The sequence below is a fragment of the Gossypium arboreum genome, chromosome 1, assembly GCF_025698485.1.
Source record: "Gossypium arboreum isolate Shixiya-1 chromosome 1, ASM2569848v2, whole genome shotgun sequence".
NCBI lineage: Eukaryota > Viridiplantae > Streptophyta > Magnoliopsida > Malvales > Malvaceae > Gossypium > Gossypium arboreum.
In genome coordinates, this window is record NC_069070.1 from 8012760 (window position 1) to 8035762 (window position 23003).

At 32.6% G+C, this 23003-nt stretch overlaps 1 long non-coding RNA gene across 1 annotated transcript; it reads right to left on the reverse strand.

Moving 5' to 3' along the window:
- Positions 1-1850: 1850 nt before the first annotated feature.
- LOC128291779 (uncharacterized) lies at positions 1851-18987 on the reverse strand. The gene is made up of 3 exons (XR_008281665.1): positions 18908-18987; positions 18355-18441; positions 1851-2038 (listed from the first exon to the last, which is right to left on the reverse strand). It is a non-coding gene; the product is annotated as an uncharacterized LOC128291779 (long non-coding RNA).
- Between the last annotated feature and the right edge of the window lie 4016 nt (positions 18988-23003).

A 23003-nucleotide genomic window follows, 5' to 3' on the forward strand; every position in this document is an offset into this window, starting at 1 on the left:
TAATACTATAGAGGAAGAAATTTTGGAACCAATTACGAAGGGTCACATGTCAAACTAAAATTATCATGTGTTAAAATGATGACATCACATGTTATGTCATTGTATTTTTCTAATTAATTTAAATAAAATCAAGAGATAAATAATAAAATTTATATTATAATTAATTAAATTAAATTAATTAAGTGATAATAATAAATTATTATTTTCTCTAATTAAATTAAATTAATATGATATAAATAATAAATAAAAGAGTTTAATTTTTTAGGATCACTCAAATGAAGAGGTTATATTCTACAAGAATTTTTTTTTACTTAACTATTGACACTATAAAGAGGCACCTCCAAGCCATTCAATACAATAATTCAAAAGTTCAAAAAGTAGAAATTGAAGTATGATGATAATATTTTGAAGACAAGAAATCTCTAAATAAATCAAATAACTCTTAACGAATTTTGATGAATGATGCTTTCCGATCCTATTCAATTAACATAGAGGAACCTAAGCTCGTTTCCAAGATAAAGTTTAGAAGACCCCTAAAGTGGAGCCATCCATCCAATATTAAGGGTTAAAGATCCTTGGATCAAAGCTCTTTCCAATCTAATTGAATCAACACAAATAAGATAAAATTCATTTCTGTAGAACGAATCTCAACAACCTTTTAAGCAAAGTCAATCATCCAAGATCAAGTGTTAAAGACCTTTGGATCCAAATTAATTGTCAAGATAAAATACCAACAAGCCTCGAAGTAAACTTCATTTATTCAAATCAAATCTAGAAGACTTTTGAATCCAAATAAAATTAAATTTTCAAGTATCTTTTCAAACTCGTTTTCATAATCAAATCTTAACAATCCTTAAAATGACCAACATCCATCTAAGATTAAATTAAATCTAAACAACTTTTGGATCAAAACTATGTCAAATAGAATAATCAAATGATTTATCAAGAATTGTAAGTAAAATTTAATAAATAAAATTATGTGATTTACTTCAATTTTCAAGTTTTATTATTCGAATCAAAATTGATAAATATAAATATTTTTAAAAATTTTGATTTAAATTAGTTCTAAGCATATAACTAATTACACCATGAGTTTCAAAATAAAAATAAATGTAACGCCCCCACGCCCGAAACCATCACCGGAGTCAAGCTTGAGGTGTTACTAAACTTATCTTACCTTTTAAACAACTCTAAATCACTTATTTTAATTTTCAGAATAAACTGTTTTTCTGCGTCATGGTTACTTAAAAATTCATTTCTCGAGTTTCAAAACTCGAAATTAAGATCCGTAAATTTTTCATGAAACTAGACTCATATATATATCTACTAATTTTTTTCTAGAATTTTTGACTTAGCCAATTAGTACAGTTTATTAGTTAAAGTTTCCCCTGTTTCAAAACTCGACTGCACTAACATCTTGTTACTACGAACCATGTTTCTTCCTGTACAAAATTCATATCACTAAGCCGTTTGTTTCTCTTAAAACTAGACTCAACAAGGATTATAACCATATAAAGTATACCTTCTAATTAGTTTTGTACAATTTATGGTGAATTTCCAAAGTTGAAACAGGGGTTCTAGAAATCGCTCTGACCTTGTTTCACTAAAACTCAGATATATCATGAAATATAATACCTTTACCTATTTTTCTTATTCCATAAGAAAATAGACATAATAAGCTTTAATTTCATATATTATTCATCTTCAAACTATGTTTATACAATTTTAGTGATTTTTCAAAGTTACGTCATTGCTGTTACTTGAATCTGTTTTTAGGTTACTTTCACATTTTCATAATTTTCATGTGATAATCACCATTCAATCATACATATTAATAAACATGCATATCATCGGCCATTTTATTAGCTAATCACTAGCAAGTATTTACACATCATTCATTGTTCATATTATACCAAAAGTGGCTAAGTTTCTATACATGCCATACACAAAACAAAACGCCTAATTATACCGAGTTATTTCTTTGATAGTGTGATCGGCCTCCGACATTTCCTTCGATCCCCGAGTGACTAGATAAGTACTATAAGAAGAAGAAAATAAAGAGATTAAGCACTAGGCTTAGTAAGCTTACAAGCAAATAAATCACAACATTCAACATAATGGATAATTATGCATAATATCATCTAACATCATAAATTTCTTTACTTCTCAATTTCTATCTTCTTCTTTATTCCCTTACCTTCTTTCTTACGACCTTTCCTTTTCATAAGTATAATCTACTTTTCCTTTGCTGTTAATTCACTGTAATTTAACTCAGTATCCTGACCCGTTGAACCACTCGGAATACTAAGGATACTAGGTCGCTTCTCGCTATCAATATCCCGCCAATGCCATGTCTTCGATATGGACTTACATGAATTATTCTGTCTCCAATGCCATATATAATATGGACTTACATGGCTCAATCCTGTCTCCAAAGCCATATTTCTAATATGGACTTACATGGCTCATTTCGTTCATCTCACAACCCTAATATCCTAACATTCCTAGGGTTCAACCGGGCTTTCTAACACTTTTCCTCTGTCACTTCACCTTAAATTCGACTTTAAATATTTTCATAACATAATATATAAATGCTGAAATTGACAATAATAATGTAAAATAAAAGAATATTGCATTTATTTACTGTAAACTTACCTCGATACAAAATGTGACTAAACTTTACAATTTAGTCCTTTACTTTTCTTTTCCCGATCTACTCTCAATTTCGCTCTTCTTGATCTATAATAGCAAATTTAGCTTATTTAATATCAATATTTATCAAAACAACCCTTTACTCAAACTTTGGAAAAATTACATTTTGCCCCTAAACTTTCACATATTTGCACTTTTGCCCCAAGGCTCGTAAATTAAACTTCATCCTATTTTCTTATGTTTTATGACATGCTGATCATTTTTCCTTCTATGGCAACATCAAATTCACACACTAACATGTACTTATGACTATTAGGTATTTTTACCGATTAAGTCTTTTACTCGCTTTCACTTAAAACCAAGTAGCACAAGTTGTCTAACATAATTTAAAACCCCATATTCCATCATAAAACATCAAAATACACAAATTTCACCTATGGTTATTTTTCCAAATTTGATTCCTAACTTAAATTATTGCTAGCATAAGCTTTATCGAGCTACGGGACTTCAAAACGTAAAGATCATTAAAAGCGGGCTTGGAATCACTTACTATGAAGCTTGAAAGTTGAAGAAACCCCAGCTATGGAGAGAGGTAAGGTTCTGCTGGTAACTTGAAGAAGATGATACAATTTTATCATCTTTTTACCTTTTATTAATGTTAATAACCAAATGACCAAAATGCCCTCCTTACTAAACTTTTAAAATTCCTTCCATGTCCTAATTTTGTCCATGAACTTAAAATTGGTCAAATTACCATTTAATATCTCCTAATTAATATTCCAAAATAATTTCATACTAAAAACTTCTAGAATGCAAGTTTTGCAAATTATTCGATTTAGTCCCTAACCTCAATTTAAGCACTTTATGCATAGAATTTTATCACGAAATTTTCACACAATCATGTAATCATACCATGAACCTCAAAATAATAATAAAATATTTTTTATTTTATTTTTTTACCCTGAATTTGTGGTTTCGCAACCACTGTTCCGTTTAGGCCCTATTTCAGAATGTTACATTTCTCCCCCCCTTTAGGGATTTTCGTCCCGAAAATCTTACCTGTGAAGAGATATGGGTACTGTTTTCGCATAGCCTCTTCGGGTTCCCATGTAGCCTCGTCTACCCCATGTCTATTCCATAGTACTTTCACAAGTACAATACTTTTGTTCCTTAATTGCTTTACCTCTCGAGCTAGAATCTTTACTGGGTTCTTCACCGTAAGTCATGTCTCGTCAATCTCAACCTCTGCTTGAGAAATCACATGTGACGGATCTGAACGATAACGACGTAGCATAGACACATGAAATACATTATGAATCTTCTAACTCAATCGGTAAAGCTAACCGATATGCTAATGGTCCGACTCTCTCAATCACTTCAAACGGTCCAATAAAACGTGGACTTAGTTTGCCTTTCTTGCCAAATCTGAGAACTTTCTTCCACGGGGATACTTTCAAAAAACTTTGTCACCAACTTGATATTCGATCTCTTTTCTTTTAAATCAGCATACGACTTCATGCATCTCAAGTCGCTTTTAAACAATTTCGATAACTTTCACTTTTTCTTCCGCTTTTTAACTAGATCAACCCAGAATCGGCTTTCTTTAAGCTCATCCAATATAAAGGTGTGCGGATTTACGTCCATACAAAGCTTCATAAGGTGCCATCTTCAAACTCGATTGATAACTATTATTGTAGGCAAACTCTACTAATGGTAAATATTTTTCCCAACGCCTTGAAATTCCAAAGACACAACATCTAAGCATATCTTCAAGTACTGAATAACTCTCTCGATCGACCGTCGGTTTGAGGGTGGAAAGTCAGACTAAAGCTCAACTTTGTGCCCAAAGCCTTCGTAATTTCTTCCAAAACCGTGAAGTAAATCTTGGATCTCTGTCTAAAATGATCGATAATGGTACCCTGTGTAGTTTGACTATCTCTGACATATACAACTCGGCCAACTTGTCAAGTGAATAATCCATACGAACTGGGATAAAATGAGCCGACTTCGTTAACTTATCAATCACAACCTATACTGCATCTTTCTTTCTCGTAAACGGCAATCCTGTCACAAAATCCATAGTAACTCGATCCCATTTCCACTCGTGGACTAGCACAGTCGCAATAAACTGAAGGTACCGATGTTCGACCTTTACCGCCGACAGATCAAACATCTAAAACAAACTCAAATGTCCTTTTCATTCCTACCCACCAGTACATTTTTTTAAATCATTATACATCTTTATACTACCTGGATGAATAGACAAAGAACTACTATGTGCTTCCTGTAAAATCTTTCGAATAAGCTCATCATTCTTCGGTATGCATACCCTGTCTCGGAACATCAAACAACCGTCCGAATCGATCCAAAATCGACTCTACATCCGACTCAAGACCGATCTCTTTTGGCTAACAACTCACTGTCATTTTTTTGAGCTTCACAAATTTCTTCAAGAAACATCGGTTTAGCTCTCAACTCAGCTAAGATAAAACCATCATCTGATAAGGCTAGACTAGTGTTCAAAGCTCTTAATGCAAATAAAGATTTCCTACTCAAAGCATCAGCAACAACGTTTGCCTTACCTGAGTGATAATCGATCACTAGCTCATAATCTTTAATCAACTCTAACCATCTTCTTTGCCTCAAATTCAAATCTTTTTGAGTCATCAAATATTTCAAACTTTTGTGATCAGTGAATATGTGGCACTTCTCACCGTACAAATGATGTCTCCAAATCTTCAACAAGAAAAACAATGGCGCTAGCTCTAAATCATGTGTCGGATAGTTCTTCTCATGTGGCTTTAGTTGTCTAGAGGCATAAGCAATTACCTTCCCTTCCTGCATAAGTACACAACCAAGTCCATTCATGGACGCATCACTGTAAATCACAAACTCCTTACCTGGTTCTAGTTGCACTAAAACAGGAGCTTTAGTCAACAATTGTAACATTCCGAAATAGGGCCTAAACGGAATAGTGGTTGCGAAACCACAAATTCAGGGTAAAAAAAAATAAAATAAAAAATATTTTATTATTATTTTGAGGTTCATGGTATGATTACATGATTGTGTGAAAATTTCGTGATAAAATTCTATGCATAAAGTGCTTAAATTGAGGTTAGGGACTAAATCGAATAATTTGCAAAACTTGCATTCTAGAAGTTTTAGTATGAAATTATTTTGGAATATTAATTAGGAGATATTAAATGGTAATTTGACCAATTTTAAGTTCATGGACAAAATTAGGACATGGAAGGAATTTTTGAAAGTTTAGTAAGGAGGGCATTTTGGTCATTTGGTTATTAACATTAATAAAAGGTAAAAAGATGATAAAATTGTATCATCTTCTTCAAGTTACCAGCAGAACCTTACCTCTCTCCATAGCTGGGGTTTCTTCAACTTTCAAGCTTCATAGTAAGTGATTCCAAGCCCGCTTTTAATGATCTTTACGTTTTGAAGTCCCGGTAGCTCGATAAAGCTTATGCTAGCAATAATTTAAGTTAGAATCAAATTTGGAAAAATACCCATAGGTGAAATTTGTGTATTTTGATGTTTTATGATGGAATATGAGGTTTTAAATTATGTTAGACAACTTGTGCTACTTGGTTTTAAGTGAAAACGAGTAAAAGGCTTAATCCAGAAAATACCTAATAGTCATAAGTACATGTTAGTGTGTGAATTTGATGTTGCCATAGAAGGAAAAATGATCAGCATGTCATAAAACATAAGAAAATAGGATGAAGTTTAATTTACGAGCCTTGGGGAAAAGTGCAAATATGTGAAAGTTTAGGGGCAAAAATGTAATTTTTCCAAAGTTTGAGTAAAGGGTTGTTTTGATAAATGTTGATATTAAATAAGCTAAATTTGCTATTATAGATCAAGAAGAGCGAAATTCGAGAGTAGATCGGGAAAAGAAAAGTAAAGGACTAAATTGTAAAGTTTAGTCACATTTTGTATCGAGGTAAGTTTACAGAAATAAATGCAATATTCTTTTATTTTACATTATTATTGTCAATTTCAGCATTTATATATTTATGTTATGAAAATATTTAAAGTCGAATTTAAGGTGAAGTGACAGAGGAAAATGTTAGAAAGCCCTGTTGAACCCTAGGAATGTTAGGATATTAGGGTTGACAGATGTAAACGAAATGAGCCATGTAAGTCCATATTAGAAATATGGCTTTGGAGACAGGATTGAGCCATGTAAGTCCATATTATATATGGCATTGGAGACAGAATAATTCATGTAAGTCCATGTCAAAGACATGGCATTGGCGTGATATTGATAGAGAGGAACGACCCTAGTATCCTTAGTATTCCGAGTGGTTCAACGGGTCAGATACGAGTTAAACTACAGTGAATTAACAGCAAAGGAAAAGTAGATTATACTTATGAAAAGGAAAGGTCGTAAGAAAGAAGGTAAGGGAATAAAGAAGAAGATAGAAATTGAGAAGTAAAGAAATTTATGATGTTAGATGATATTATGCATAATTATCCATTATGTTGAATGTTGTGATTTATTTGCTTGTAAGCTTACTAAGCCTAGTGCTTAATCTCTTTATTTTCTTCTTCTTATAGTACTTATCTAGCCACTGGGGATTGAAGGAAACGCTTGAGGCCGATCACACTATCAAAGAAATAACTCGGATAATTAGACGCTTTTGTTTTGTGTATGGCATGTATAGAAACTTAGCCACTTTTGGTATAATATGAACAATGAATGATGTGTAAATACTTGCTAGTAATTAGCTAATAAAATGGCCGATGATATGCATGTTTATTAATATGTATGATTGAATGGTGATTATCACATGAAAATTATGAAAATGTGAAAGTAACCTAAAAACAGATTCAAGTAACAGCAATGACGTAACTTTGAAAAATCACTAAAATTGCATAAACATAGTTTGAAGATGAATAATATATGAAATTAAATCTTATTATTTCTATTTTCTTATGGAATAAGAAAAATAGGTAAAGGTATTATATTTCATGATATATCTGAGTTTTAGTGAAACAGGTCGAGCAATTTCTGAACCCCTATTTCAACTTTGTAAATTCACCATAAATTGTACAAAACTAATTAGAAGGTATACTTTATATGGTTATAATCCTTGTTGAGTATAGTTTTAAGAGAAACAAACGGCTTAGTGATATGAATTTTGTACAGGAAGAAACATGGTTCGTAGTAACAAGAGGTTAGTGCAGTCGAGTTTTGAAATAGGTTAAACTTTAACTAATAAACTGTACTAATTGGCCAAGTCAAAATCTATGAAAAATTTAGTAGATAGATATATGAGTCTAGTTTCAGGAAAATTTATGGATCTTAATTTCGAGTTTCGAACTCAAGATATGAATTTTTAGGCGACTACGACGCAGAATGGCAAGACATTCAAATGCTTAAATAAACAATTTAAACCTATTTAAGGGATAGAATAAGTTTAGTAATGCCTCGTGCTCGATTCTCGCAACAGTCTCTCGGTAAGGAGTGTTACATTTATTGGTATCGAGCAGGTTTAGTCGGTTCTCAAACAGTTAGTGTGAGAAAAGTCTAGCTATACATGCCATACTTGTATTTTGATAGTGTGACGACTCTCGACGATTTTTTTAAATATTTTGTTTTATAGTAATGGATCCCAAGCGGCCGGTGATGATGATGTAGAAAGTAATGCTACTGCTTCCACGTAAGGGCCGCCATCCGAGAATAGGCCAGAATAGTTGATCGGGAGGAGTGACTCGAGAAGCTCTTCCGAGCTTTGAATGATTTGTTTGCCGGGTTCGTTCGTACAAATCCGCAGTTAGACCTTCATCCCTCATGATTCTCAGGCTACCCATGTAGCTCAAGCTTCCCAATCACAGTGCAAAGGGTAAGAGAAAACCACCATTGATAGAATCAGAAACAAGGGCGTAAGAGTTCGAGCAACAAAAGATGATGATGCGAAAGAGCGTAATTTTGGTTAGAAAATACTATCGAGTCTTTGACGAATTATCTTGTACACCCGAGAAATGTATGAAATGTGTAGTATCACTTCTTAGAGACTCAAATTATTATCGGTGGAAGACACTTGTATCGCTTGTACCAAAGAGAGGGTCACTTGGGATTTCTTTCAGAAGAATTTCGTAAAAGTACATCACCGAGGTTTATTAACCGAAGAGAAAGGAATTCTGGAATTGAAACAAGGCAATATGATTTGTGACCGATTATGAGCGTGAATTTGTCGCTCAAGAATATGCTCAAGAATGTGTGTCCACAGAGGCTATCCAGTATAAAAGGTTTGAGGATGGGTTAAATGATGATATCCGACGTCGGTGGGTGTCCTAGAAATAAAAGAGTTCGTTATTTTAGTTGAGAGAGCCTGTAAGGCGAGGAGCTATTAAAAAGAAAAGGCAAAGTTGAGACAGAGACACAAGATACAAAGAAGAGACAGATGAGCAGATCATTTCAGTGCTACATCCAAGAGGCCCAGAGAGTTTTCTACGGATCTAGCTTTTCGGCAGGCAATCTAGTCGAATAGAGGTAGCAGATTTAAGGATCCGAAGGCTCGCACCACCTCGACTACGAGTGTAGGTAATGTCGATGTGTAGATCGTGGTGTCCACGGTGTGGTAGACTTCATTATGGTCCTTGTCGGGAAAGTAAAATGTTTGCTATAAATGTGGTGCTCCGCACCATTTTGTACAAGAATGTCCGTAGTGGCTAGCCGAGAGGTAACACAGAGTGCTAGATCCTAAATGCTCCTACTAGAGGCGATCACCGAGGCAACCTAAGTAGGAGCAAGTAATGAGGTACCTCTAGAGATTCTACTGTGAGACCGGATGTTAGAGCCCTGCAAGGACTTATGCTATTCGTGCACGTGAAGAGGCATCCTCCCCCGATGTGATTACGGGTACATTTTCTCTACATGATATTAATGTCATTGCTCTGATTGATCCGGGTTCAACTTATTCTTATGTTTGTATGAAATTGATGCCTAGTATAAGTATGCCTATAGAATCTATAGAATTTGTGATTAAAGTATCGAATCCATTAGGCAAGCATGTATTAGTAGATAAGGTATATAGAAATTGTCCTTTAATGATTAGAGGCTACTGCTTTTCCTACCGATCTCATGCTATTGCCATTTGATGAGTTTGATGTGATTCTTGGTATGGATTGGTTGACTACACATGATGTGATAGTGAATTGTGGAAAGAAATTCATTGAGTTGAAGTGTGAAAATGGTGAAATTCTTCGGTTAATTCGTAAGAGTCGATAGTTCATTTCCTATAATTTCGTATGTCCGCCGTAAATACTTGAGAAAAGGGTATGAAGCTTATCTTGCTTTTGTGTTGAACACTAAAGATCCAGAATTGAAAATTGAATCAGTGCCTGTGGTATGTGAGTTTCCCGTTGTGTGTCCGGAAGAACTATCAGGTTTGCCTCCTGTTAGAGAAGTTGAGTTTGGTATTGAGTTGATTCCAGGTACCACGCCCATTTCTATTGCTCCTTATAGAATGGCTCTATTGGAATTGAAAGAATTGAAAGCTCAGTTGCAGGAATTAATAGATAAAGGCTTTGTAAGACCCAGTAGTTCACCATGGGGTGCACTAGTGCTATTTGTGAAAAAAAAAGACGGATCGATGAGATTGTGCATAGATTATCGGCAACTTAACAAGGTAACAGTAAAGAACAAGTATCCATTGCCTAGAATTGATGATTTGTTTGATCAATTGAAGGAGCTAACTGTGTTTTCCAAGATAGATTTGAGATCCAGATACTATCGCCATGAGTTAAAGAGTCGATGTCCCAAGACGCTTTCCGGACTAGGTATGGTCATTATGAGTTCCTTGTGATGCCATTTGGCTTGACTAATGCTCCTGCCATTTTTATGGACTTAATGAACCAAATTTTTAGACCATACTTAGATAAGTTTGTAGTTGTGTTCATTGATGATATTTTGATTTATTCTCATGATGAGACCGAGCATGCAGAGCATTTGAGAACAGTTTTACAAATTCTGAGAGATAATCAGTTGTATGCCAAGTTCAGCAAAAGTGAGTTCTGGTTACGAGAAGTTGGTTTTCTTGGACATATTGTCTCGGGTGAAGGTATTAAGGTTGATACGTGTAAGATTTCAACCATTGTTGATTGGAAGCCTCCTAGAAATGTATCAGAAGTTAGAAGTTTTCTTGGTCTTGCAGGATATTATAGACGATTTGTAGAGGGATTTTCCATGATAGCTACCCTGCTGACGAGACCTGCTACGGAAGGATGTTAAGTTTGAATTGACCGAGAAGTGCCAACAAAGTTTTGACAAGTTAAAGGCATTGTTGACGGAAGCTCCTATCTTAGTACAAATAGAACCGGTAAAGAATTTGTGATTGATGTGATGCATCCTTGAATGGGCTCTTTGTGTACTCATGCAGAAGGAAAGGTAATTGCTTATGCCTCTAGACAATTGAAGCCACATGAGAAAAATTATCCGACACATGATTTAGAGCTAGTCGCTATTGTATTTGCATTGAAGATTTGGAGACATTATTTGTATGGTGAAAGGTGCTGGATATTTACCGATCATAAAAGCTTGAAATACTTGATGACTCAAAAGATTTGAATTTGAGGCAAAGAAGATGGTTGGAATTGCTTAAAGATTATGAGTTAGTGATTGATTATCACCTGTAAGGCAAATGTAGTTCTTGACGCTTTAAGCGTGAAACTTTTATTTACATTGCGAGCTTTGAATACCAATTTAGCCATGTCGATGATGGTTCTATTTTAGCTGAATTTAGAGCTAAACCGGTATTTCTTGAAGAGATTTGTGAAGCTCGAAAGATGATAATGAGTTACAAGCTAAAAGAGTTCAATGTGAGTCGGGCATAGAATCGATTTGGATTGGTTCGATGGTTGTTTGATGTTTAGAGACGTAAATTGTGTACCAAAGAATGATGAGCTTATTCGGAAGATTTTACAGAAAGCACATAGCAGTTCTTTATCTATTCATCCAGCGGTACAAAATGTATAATGATTTGAAGAAATTGTATTGGTGGGTAGGAATGAAAAGAGATATTTCGAGTTTGTTTCTAGATGCTTGATTTGTCAACAGTAAAGGCCGAACATCGGTACCCTCGGGATTATTGCAACCTCGTGCTAGTTCCTAATGGAAATGGGACAGAGTTACTATGGATTTTGTGATGTGATTGCCGTTAACACTAAAAAGAAAGATGCAATATGGGTTGTGATTGATAAGCTAACTAAGTCACTCATTTTATCCCAATCCGTATGGATTATTCACTTGACAAGTTGGCCGAAGTTATACATTTCGGAGATAGTTAGACTACATGGAGTGCCATTATCGATCATTTCGATAGAGATCCAAGATTTACTTCACGGTTCGGAAGAAGTTACAAGAGGCTTTAGGTACGAAGTTGAGTTTTAGTACGACTTTTCACCCTCGGAATCGATGGTCACGAGAGAGAGTTATTCGTGTACTTGAAGATATGCTTAGATGTTGTGTATTAGAATTTCAAGGTAGTTGGGAAAAATACTTACCATTGGTAGAGTTTGCCTACAATAATAGTTATCATCAAGTTTGAAGATGGCACCTTATGAAGCTTTGTATGGACGTAATTGCCGCACACCTTTATATTGGATAGAGCTTAAAGAAAGCCGATTTACGGGTTGATCTAGTTAAAGAAACGGAAGAAAAGTGAAAGTTATCGAAATTGTTTAAAAGCGACTTGACGAAGTGTAAGTCGTATGCAAATTTAAAAAGAAAAGAGATCGAATATCAAGTTGGTGACAAAGTTTTTTGAAAGTATCCCGTGGAAGAAAGTTCTCGATTTGGCAAGAAAGGCAAACTAAGTCCACGCTTTTATTGGACCGCTTGAAGTGATTGAGAGAGTCGGACCATTAGCATATCGGTTAGCTTTACCGATTGAGTTAGAGAAGATTCATAATGTATTTCATGTGTCTATGCTACGTCGTTATCGCTCAGATCCGTCACATGTGATTTCTCAAACAGAGGTTGAGATTCACCAGACATGACTTACGGTGAAGAACCCAGAAAGATTCTAGCTCGAGAGGTAAAGCAATTAAGGAACAAAAGTATTGTACTTGTGAAAGTACTATGGAATAGACATGGGGTAGACGAGGCTACATGGGAACCCGAAGAGGCTATGAGAAAACAGTACCCATATCTCTTCACAGTAAGATTTTGGACGAAAATCCCTAAAGGGGAGAAATGTAACATTCGAAATAGGGCCTAAATGGAACAAAGGGTTGCGAAACCACAAATTAGGTAAAAAAATAAAATAAAAATATTTTATTATTATTTTGAGGTTCATGGTATGATTACATGATTGTGTGAAAATTTCGTGATAAAATTCTATGCATAAAGTGCTTAAATTGAGGTTAGGGACTAAATCGAATAATTTGCAAAACTTGCATTCTAGAAGTTTTTAGCATGAAATTATTTTGGAATATTAATTAGGAGATATTAAATGGTAATTTGACCAATTTTAAGTTCATGGACAAAATTAGAACATGGAAGGAATTTTTGAAAGTTTAGTAAGGAGGGGCATTTTGGTCATTTGGTTATTAACATTAATAAAAAGGTAAAAAAGATGATAAAATTGTATCATCTTCTTCAAGTTACCAGTAGAACCTTACCTCTCTCCATAGCTGGGGTTTCTTCAACTTTCAAGCTTCATAGTAAGTGATTCCAAGCCCGCTTTTAATGATCTTTACGTTTTGAAGTCCCTAGAGCTCGATAAAGCTTATGCTAGCAATAATTTAAGTTAGGAATCAAATTTGGAAAAATACCCATAGGTGAAATTTGTGTATTTTGATGTTTTATGATGGAATATGAGGTTTTAAATTATGTTAGACAACTTGTGCTACTTGGTTTTAAGTGAAAACGAGTAAAAGGCTTAATCGGTAAAAATACCTAATAGTCATAAGTACATGTTAGTGTGTGAATTTGATGTTGCCATAGAAGGAAAAATGATCAGCATGTCATAAAACATAAGAAAATAGGATGAATTTTAATTTACGAGCCTTGGGGCAAAAGTGCAAATATGTGAAAGTTTAGGGCAAAATGTAATTTTGCCAAAGTTTGAGTAAAGGGTTGTTTTGATAAATGTTGATATTAAATAAGCTAAATTTGCTATTATAGATCAAGAAGAGCGAAATTCGAGAGTAGATCGGGAAAAGAAAAAGTAAAGGACTAAATTGTAAAGTTTAGTCACATTTTGTATCGAGGTAAGTTTACAGTAAATAAATGCAATATTCTTTTATTTTACATTATTATTGTCAATTTCAGCATTTATATATTTATGTTATGAAAATATTTAAAGTCGAATTTAAGGTGAAGTGACAGAGGAAAAGTGTTAGAAAGCCGGTTGAACCCTAGGAATGTTAGGATATTAGGGTTGACAGACGAACGAAATGAGCCATGTAAGTCCATATTAGAAATATGGCTTTGGAGACAGGATTGAGCCATGTAAGTCCATATTATATATGGCATTGGAGACAGAATAATTCATGTAAGTCCATGTCAAAGACATGGCATTGGCGGTGATATTGATAGACGAGAACGACCCTAGTATCCTTAGTATTCGAGTGGTTCAACGGGTCAGGATACGAGTTAAATTACAGTGAATTAACAGCAAAGGAAAAGTAGATTATACTTATGAAAAGGAAAGGTCGTAAGAAAGAAGGTAAGGGAATAAAGAAGAAGATAGAAATTGAGAAGTAAAGAAATTTATGATGTTAGATGATATTATGCATAATTATCCATTATGTTGAATGTTGTGATTTATTTGCTTGTAAGCTTACTAAGCCTAGTGCTTAATCTCTTTATTTTCTTCTTCTTATAGTACTTATCTAGCCACTCGGGATCGAAGGAAACGTCGGAGGCCGATCACACTATCAAAGAAATAACTCGGTATAATTAGACGTTTTGTTTTGTGTATGGCATGTATAGAAACTAGCCACTTTTGGTATAATGTGAACAATGAATGATGTGTAAATACTTGCTAGTAATTAGCTAATAAAAATGGCCGATGATATGCATGTTTATTAATATGTATGATTGAATGGTGATTATCACATGAAAATTATGAAAAATGTGAAAGTAACCTAAAAACAGATTCAAGTAACAGCAATGACGTAACTTTGAAAAATCACTAAAAATTGCATAAACATAGTTTGAAGATGAATAATATATGAAATTAAATCTTATTATTTCTATTTTCTTATGGAATAAGAAAAATAGGTAAAGGTATTATATTTCATGATATATCTGAGTTTTAGTGAAACAGGGTCAGAGCAATTTCTGGAACCTCTGTTTCAACTTTGGAAATTCACCATAAATTGTACAAAACTAATTAGAAGGTATACTTTATATGGTTATAATCCTTGTTGAGTCTAGTTTTAAGAGAAACAAACGGCTTAGTGATATGAATTTTGTACAGGAAGAAACATGGTTCGTAGTAACAAGAGGTTAGTGCAGTCGAGTTTTGAAACAGGGGAAACTTTAACTAATAAACTGTACTAATTGGCCAAGTCAAAAATCTATGAAAAAATTTAGTAGATAGATATATGAGTCTAGTTTCAGGAAAAATTTATGGATCTTAATTTCGAGTTTCAGAACTCAAGATATGAATTTTTAGGCGACTACGACGCAGAATGGCAGTACATTCCGAAATGCTTAAATAAACAATTTAAACCTATTTAAGGGATAGAATAAGTTTAGTAATGCCTCGTGCTCGATTCTGGCAACAGTCTCGGGTACGGAGTGTTACAATAATGCTTTTAACTTGTCAAAACTCTGTTGACACTTCTCAGTCCATTCAAACTTGACATCCTTTCGCAGCAATCTTGTCAGCGGGGTAGCTATCATGGAAAATCCCTCTACAAATCGCCTATAATATCCAGCAAAACCAAGAAAACTTCTAACTTTTGATACATTTCTAGGAGGCTTCCAATCAACAATGGCTGAAATCTTGCTCGGATCAACCTTAATACCTTCACCTGAAACAATATGTCCAAGAAAACAAACTTCTTGTAACCAGTACTCACTTTTGCTGAACTTGACATACAACTGATTATCTTTCAGAATCTGTAAAACTATTCTCAAATGCTCTGCATGCTCAGTCTCATCATGAGAATAAATCAAGATATCATCAATAAACAAAACTACAAACTTATCCAAGTACGGTCTAAAAATTCGGTTCATTAAGTCCATGAAAATGGCATCACAAGGAACTCATAATGACCATACCTAGTCCGGAAAGCAGTCTTCAAGACATCTGACTCTTTAACTCACAACTGATAATATCCGGATCTCAAATCTATCTTGAAAAACAAGAGCTCCTTCAATTGATCAAACAGATCATCAATTCTAGGCAATGGATACTTGTTCTTTACTGTTACCTTGTTAAGTTGCCGATAATTTAAGCACAATCTCATCGATCCGTCATATTACCTTGTTTCAATTCCAGGAATTCCTTTCTCTTCTGGTCAATAAACCTCTGACTGATGTACTTTTTACGAAATTCCTCCTGAAAGAAATCCCAAGTGACCTCTCCTTTGGTACAACCGATACAAGTGTCTTCCACCAAGAGTAGGTGAGTCTCTAAGAAGTGATACTACACATTCCATACATTCCTCGGGTGTACAAGATAACTCATCAAAGACTCTGATAGTATTTTCTAACCAAAATTCTGCTCTTTCTGCATCATCATCTTTTGTTGCTCGGAACTCTTCTGCCCCTTGTTTCCTGATTCTATCAACTGGTGGCTTTTCTCTTATCACTGCACTGTGATTGGGGAGCTTGAGCTACATGGGTAGCCCGAGAATCATGAGGGGTGGAGGTCTAATCGCCGGATTCGCATTTAACGAACTCGGCAAACAAATCATTCAAAGCTTGGAAGAGAGCTTTTGAGTCACTCCTCCCCGATTAACTACATCGCCTATTCTCGATGGCGCTACCCTTCTACGGAGCAGGCGACATTACTTTCTACATCATCATCACCAGCTCACTCGGGATCCATTACAATAAAACAAAATATTTAAAATCGTCAGAGTCGTCACACTATCAAAATACAAGTATGGCATGTATAGCTAGACTTTTCTCACACTAACTGCTCCGAGAACCGACTAAACCTGCTCGATACCAATAAATGTAACGCCCCACGCCCGAAACCATCACCGGAGTCAAGCTTGAGGTGTTACTAAACTTATCTTACCTTTTAAACAACTCTAAATCACTTATTTTAATTTTCAGAATAAACTATTTTCTGTGTCATGGTTACTTAAAAATTCATTTCTCGAGTTTAAAAACTCGAAATTAAGATCCGTAAATTTTTCATGAAACTAGACTCATATATATATCTACTAATTTTTTTCTAGAATTTTTGACTTAGCCAATTAGTACAGTTTATTAGTTAAAGTTTCCCCTGTTTCAAAACTCGACTGCACTAACATCTTGTTACTACAAACCATGTTTCTTCCTGTACAAAATTCATATCACTAATCCGTTTGTTTCTCTTAAAACTAGACTCAACAAGGATTATAACCATATAAAGTATACCTTCTAATTAGTTTTGTACAATTTATGGTGAATTTCCAAAGTTGAAACAGGGGTTCAGAAATCGCTCTGACCTTGTTTCACTAAAACTCAGATATATCATGAAATATAATACCTTTACCTATTTTTCTTATTCCATAAGAAAATAGACATAATAAGATTTAATTTAATATATTATTCATCTTCAAACTATGTTTATACAATTTTTAGTGATTTTTCAAAGTTACGTCATTGCTGTTACTTGAATCTGTTTTTAGGTTACTTTCACATTTTTCATAATTTTCATGTGATAATCACCATTCAATCATACATATTAATAAACATGCATATCATCGGCCATTTTATTAGCTAATCACTAGCAAGTATTTACACATCATTCATTGTTCATATTATACCAAAAGTGGCTAAGTTTTTATACATGCCATACACAAAACAAAACGCCTAATTATACCGAAGTTATTTCTTTGATAGTGTGATCGGCCTCGACATTTCCTTCGATCCCCGAGTGACTAGATAAGTACTATAAGAAGAAGAAAATAAAGAGATTAAGCACTAGGCTTAGTAAGCTTACAAGCAAATAAATCACAACATTCAACATAATGGATAATTATGCATAATATTATCTAACATCATAAATTTCTTTACTTCTCAATTTCTATCTTCTTCTTTATTCCCTTACCTTCTTTCTACCCGACCTTTCCTTTTCATAAGTATAATCTACTTTTCCTTTGCTGTTAATTCACTGTAATTTAACTCAGATCCTGACCCGTTGAACCACTTGGAATACTAAGGATACTAGGTCGCTCTGTCTATCAATATCTCGCCAATGCCATGTCTTTGACATGGACTTACATGAATTATTCCTGCTCCAATGCCATATATAATATGGACTTACATGACTCAATCCTGTCTCCAAAGCCATATTTCTAATATGGACTTACATGGCTCATTTCTGCTCATCCTGTCAACCCTAATATCCTAACATTCCTAGGGTTCAACCGGCTTTCTAACACTTTTCCTCCGTCACTTCACCTTAAATTCGACTTTAAATATTTTCATAACATAATATATAAATGCTGGAAATTGACCATAATAATGTAAAATAAAATAATATTGCATTTATTTATCAAACTTACCTCGATACAAAATGTGACTAAACTTTACAATTTAGTCCTTTACTTTTTCTTTTCCCCGATCTACTCTCGAATTTCGCTCTTCTTGATCTATAATAGCAAATTTAGCTTATTTAATATCAACATTTATCAAAACAACCCTTTACTCAAACTTTGGAAAAATTACATTTTGCCCCTAAACTTTCACATATTTGCACTTTTGCCCCAAGGCTCGTAAATTAAACTTCATCCTATTTTCTTATGTTTTATGACATGCTGATCATTTTTCCTTCTATGGCAACATCAAATTCACACACTAACATGTACTTATGACTATTAGGTATTTTTACCGATTAAGCCTTTTACTCGTTTTCACTTAAAACCAAGTAGCACAAGTTGTCTAACATAATTTAAAACCTCATATTCCATCATAAAACATCAAAATACACAAGTTTCACCTATGGGTATTTTTCCAAATTTGATTCCTAACTTAAATTATTGCTAGCATAAGCTTTATCGAGCTACCGGGACTTCAAAAACGTAAAGATCATTAAAAACGGGGCTTGGAATCACTTACTATGAAGCTTGAAAGTTGAAGAAACCCCAGCTATGGAGAGAGGTAAGGTTCTGCTGGTAACTTGAAGAAGATGATACAATTTTATCATCTTTTTACCTTTTATTAATGTTAATAACCAAATGACCAAAATGCCCTCCTTACTAAACTTTCAAAATTCCTTCCATGTCCTAATTTTGTCCATGAACTTAAAATTGGTCAAATTACCATTTAAGATCTCCTAATTAATATTCCAAAATAATTTCATACTAAAATTTCTAGAATGCAAGTTTTGCAAATTATTCGATTTAGTCCCTAACCTCAATTTAAGCACTTTATGAATAGAATTTTATCACGAAATTTTCACACAATCATGTAATCATACCATGAACCTCAAAATAATAATAAAATATTTTTTATTTTATTTTTTTTTACCCTGAATTTGTGGTTTCGCAACCACTGTTCCGTTTAGGCCCTATTTCTGAATGTTACAATAAAAATTTGAAAAGAAAATAGTTTAGACAAGTGAAAATTATTCACATTTATATTTTAAAAGCCGTTCATTTTTATCACAAAATTTTGTCTCTTTAATGAAGGTTTATTATTTGATATATTTACCATAACTCTAAGTTTAAAAACAATTATGTGTCTTATTATTATTTTTTAAAATCAATTATGGACATGTGACAATTTCAGTACTTTCACTCAAGAAATTAAAATATTTTACCATCAATAAATCAAATAATTATCCTTAATTAATTTTTATTTAAATGTCAAGAAGGTCTTCTTTAAATGTCAAGAAGGTCTTCATAAAATAATTAAAAAATCAATTAAGCTTCTAATCAAACATGTCACCTAATTAAATCTTTCAAATACTTAATTGCACTCAATTAAGCCCTTGGAATATAATTTTCCATTAAAGGCCATGGTCAGTCGTTAAGTTGATGACATGGCAAGTGGCGTAGAAAAATGATAATTTGGCAACTGACTTGAAAAAATAAAGACGTAGAAGGTTGATAAGGGCAGCGAACCAATATCATATTCAAGTTGTTTGATGTGAGGGGATTCAGATCTGGCCTAAATAGAAGAAACCTAATAGATTTAGAAAATAAAGAAAACAAAAATAGGGAGAGATAGAGAAGAATGAAAATGTCCAAACAGATTGAAAAATATCAAGTTCTTGATTTTTTTTACAAGGAAATCCTTGGATCTTGAAACCTGAAATTTCATAAGAATGTGGGGGCTAGAAAAATAATTAATATGAAGGAAATCAAGATAGACAAAAATTCGGGAAAGATGGAAAAAATTGGATGGAAAGTGACGAAAAAGCTAATATCCTATGAAACTCTTTGAAGAATGATCTTCAACAAGCTTCACAAATGGCTCTAACCAACCCCCTAAGGTCAAACTTTAGCAAATTGGAGGTTGAAGAGTTCTCCCACTGCTTCAAAGAGAAAACCAAGAAGAAAACTTACTTTTAAAATAAACAAAAGAGAAATCTCACAATGAGAAATAACTCAAAGAGTTGGAATATGTTAATCAATGTGTATTTTATGAATAATAAAGAGGTCTTAATATAAACTATCTAATTACATCAAAATAAAACTCTTAAGTATAATGAAACTCTAATTAATCTAAATAAGAAGTAGTTCTAATGGAACTACACTTTATTGTTCATTAAGAAACATAAAACTCTTAAACAACTAATTAAAATACTTAAAAATATCGTAAACTTTGAATAAATAAATAATAAAAATATAAAACCTAATAAATACATATTGGGCTCATATATAATCAAAATTAAGCCTAAAAATTGAACCAAATATGATTTAAACTCGAATTAAAGCCCCAAACTCGTAATTTCCCATAATAAATATCCCATCCAAAAATTGACCCAGAAATGCCTAGATCCCTTTCAAAAATACATCGCAAGTCAACTGATTATAACATAGGCTATAGGCGCGTGGACTTGATTGGGCTCCTTGAAGTGCAACTCCTAAACATGTTAACATCTTCCACATGGGCTTATCATCATGAATTGGCTTTTAAGTCCATGAACAAACTTGGACTCTTCTAATTCGTTCTTGCTTTGTATTGAATTCCAAAGTCCATCGTCTTGAAACTTCAACTTTTTTTCTTGAAATTTTTAGTGATAAAGTCTTGAACAAATAAGTTGAGTTTTGACATTAACTGTTTGAATTTGAATCTCGTAAGTAGACCTTTAAGAAAACTAAGCCCATCTCCATCATGAGCCTTGAATTGGGCTAGGCCGCTTGTATCACATGCCTAATTGATTATTTAATTATTTTATAAATATTTAATTTATTTTTAATTATTTTATAAGAATTTTTTAGAAAAAGCTCTAAAAATTCTTTTAAAAATTTTAAAATTCTAATTTTTAAAAATATGAAAATTTTAATATTTAAAAATATTATAAATTAGCCTAATATTATAAAAATTACTAGAAATTATATAAAATATTAAAAATTACAAAAAAAATTATAAGAATTTGTTATAAGATTAGAATTTTTTAGAAAAGTTATTAAAATTCTAAAAATTATAAGAATAGAAAATTTGTAAAAATAAAGTTTTCAGAATATTTTAATAATATATTCAAATTTTAAAATATTTTAATAAGATTACATCATTTTCAATAATTTTATTTTTAAAATATTTTTATATTTTTCTAAATTTTATAATATTTTAATAAATTTTAGACTTAAATGCTAAAAATCAATTAAACCCTCATAAAATAATTAAAATATCAATTAAGCCCATTTCATCATCATTTTTCATATCAAATGTATCATTTTTCTACATCAATTGCCACATCACCATTTAATGACTTGTCAAGAGCTTTGACAGAAAACTATATTTCAAAAGTTTAATTTAGTATTGTTGTTTAATTTATTTTTAGTTTTGATCAGATTAGGGACTTTTTAATTTTTAAAATTATTTTATGATTTTTTTATATTTAAGCCTTATTTTTTATCTGATGTGATAATCATTAACTAAAAACTTAGATATATTAAACAATTCCTCTTTAGAATAATTCATAATTTGATAAACATCATAAACTACGATATAATATGATTTTATTTTGCAGTGATTTTAGAAAAGATAGGAGTGAATACCAAATATACTCATTTAAGCTTTTTTTCTAGGGAAAATATGTACTTTTAAAATTTCTTCTTAATTATATCAAAGGAAAAAACATTGATTTGACATTGCTTCAAAATAAATATTAATTAGGAGATAGAGGCGGTGTTTTAGTATTAGACCTTTTCTCCACCGTCCGAATTCCAAATTATTATTCACCTCACTTTTCTATGTTTCCTACATTTTAATTTTAAGAATTTACTTAGTTTTTGCTTAAAGAAGTATATTAAATTCCTGAAGACAATGGATTAATATTTAATATTTAATTAAACATTTAATCTGATAATTAGTTAATACGATATTATATGACTTAATCAATATTTGATATATGTATTTTAATAAAAAGTTATCGAAACTCAAAACCTACTCAACGTGCCTTGAGAATCTCTCTCATGGGATAAAGAAAAGTTTGATATTAATTTTCTCATGAAAAAAATTATTATAAAATTAAATTAAATGAATACAAGTATTATATAAGCATTTTAAAATTTTATAAATATACAATATTATACGTTACATTAAAAATAAAATTGAGATATAAAATTTAATTTAATAATTAAAATTGGAAATAACCTTGGATGGAGAATGAAAAAGAAAAGAAAGTAGAGTTTATTTCTGTTTGTCTAAGAAGAATAGTGGGGTCTTGGCTTTGCCGTACCAACTTTTTTGGAAATAGAAACTAAGCAATCACAAAATAATGATGGATCATAGTAATAATGCCTCTTTTTCCTCTTTTGTCTGTTTTTTTCCCTAGTTGGAAAATATACTTACGTACTGTACCAAGACAACTTTAATTCTCCCCTCTAAAGGAAGAGGAGAAGAGAAAATAATGAATTTTCTTTGTCATCTTCCGATTTATAATTAGAGTAAAAACACTCACTAGTTTTCAGTTGCCCAATTTTTTTTTCTAAAGTAATGTTATAACAATGGTTATGACAAAGTTGTGTTGCAAAGTAAAAAA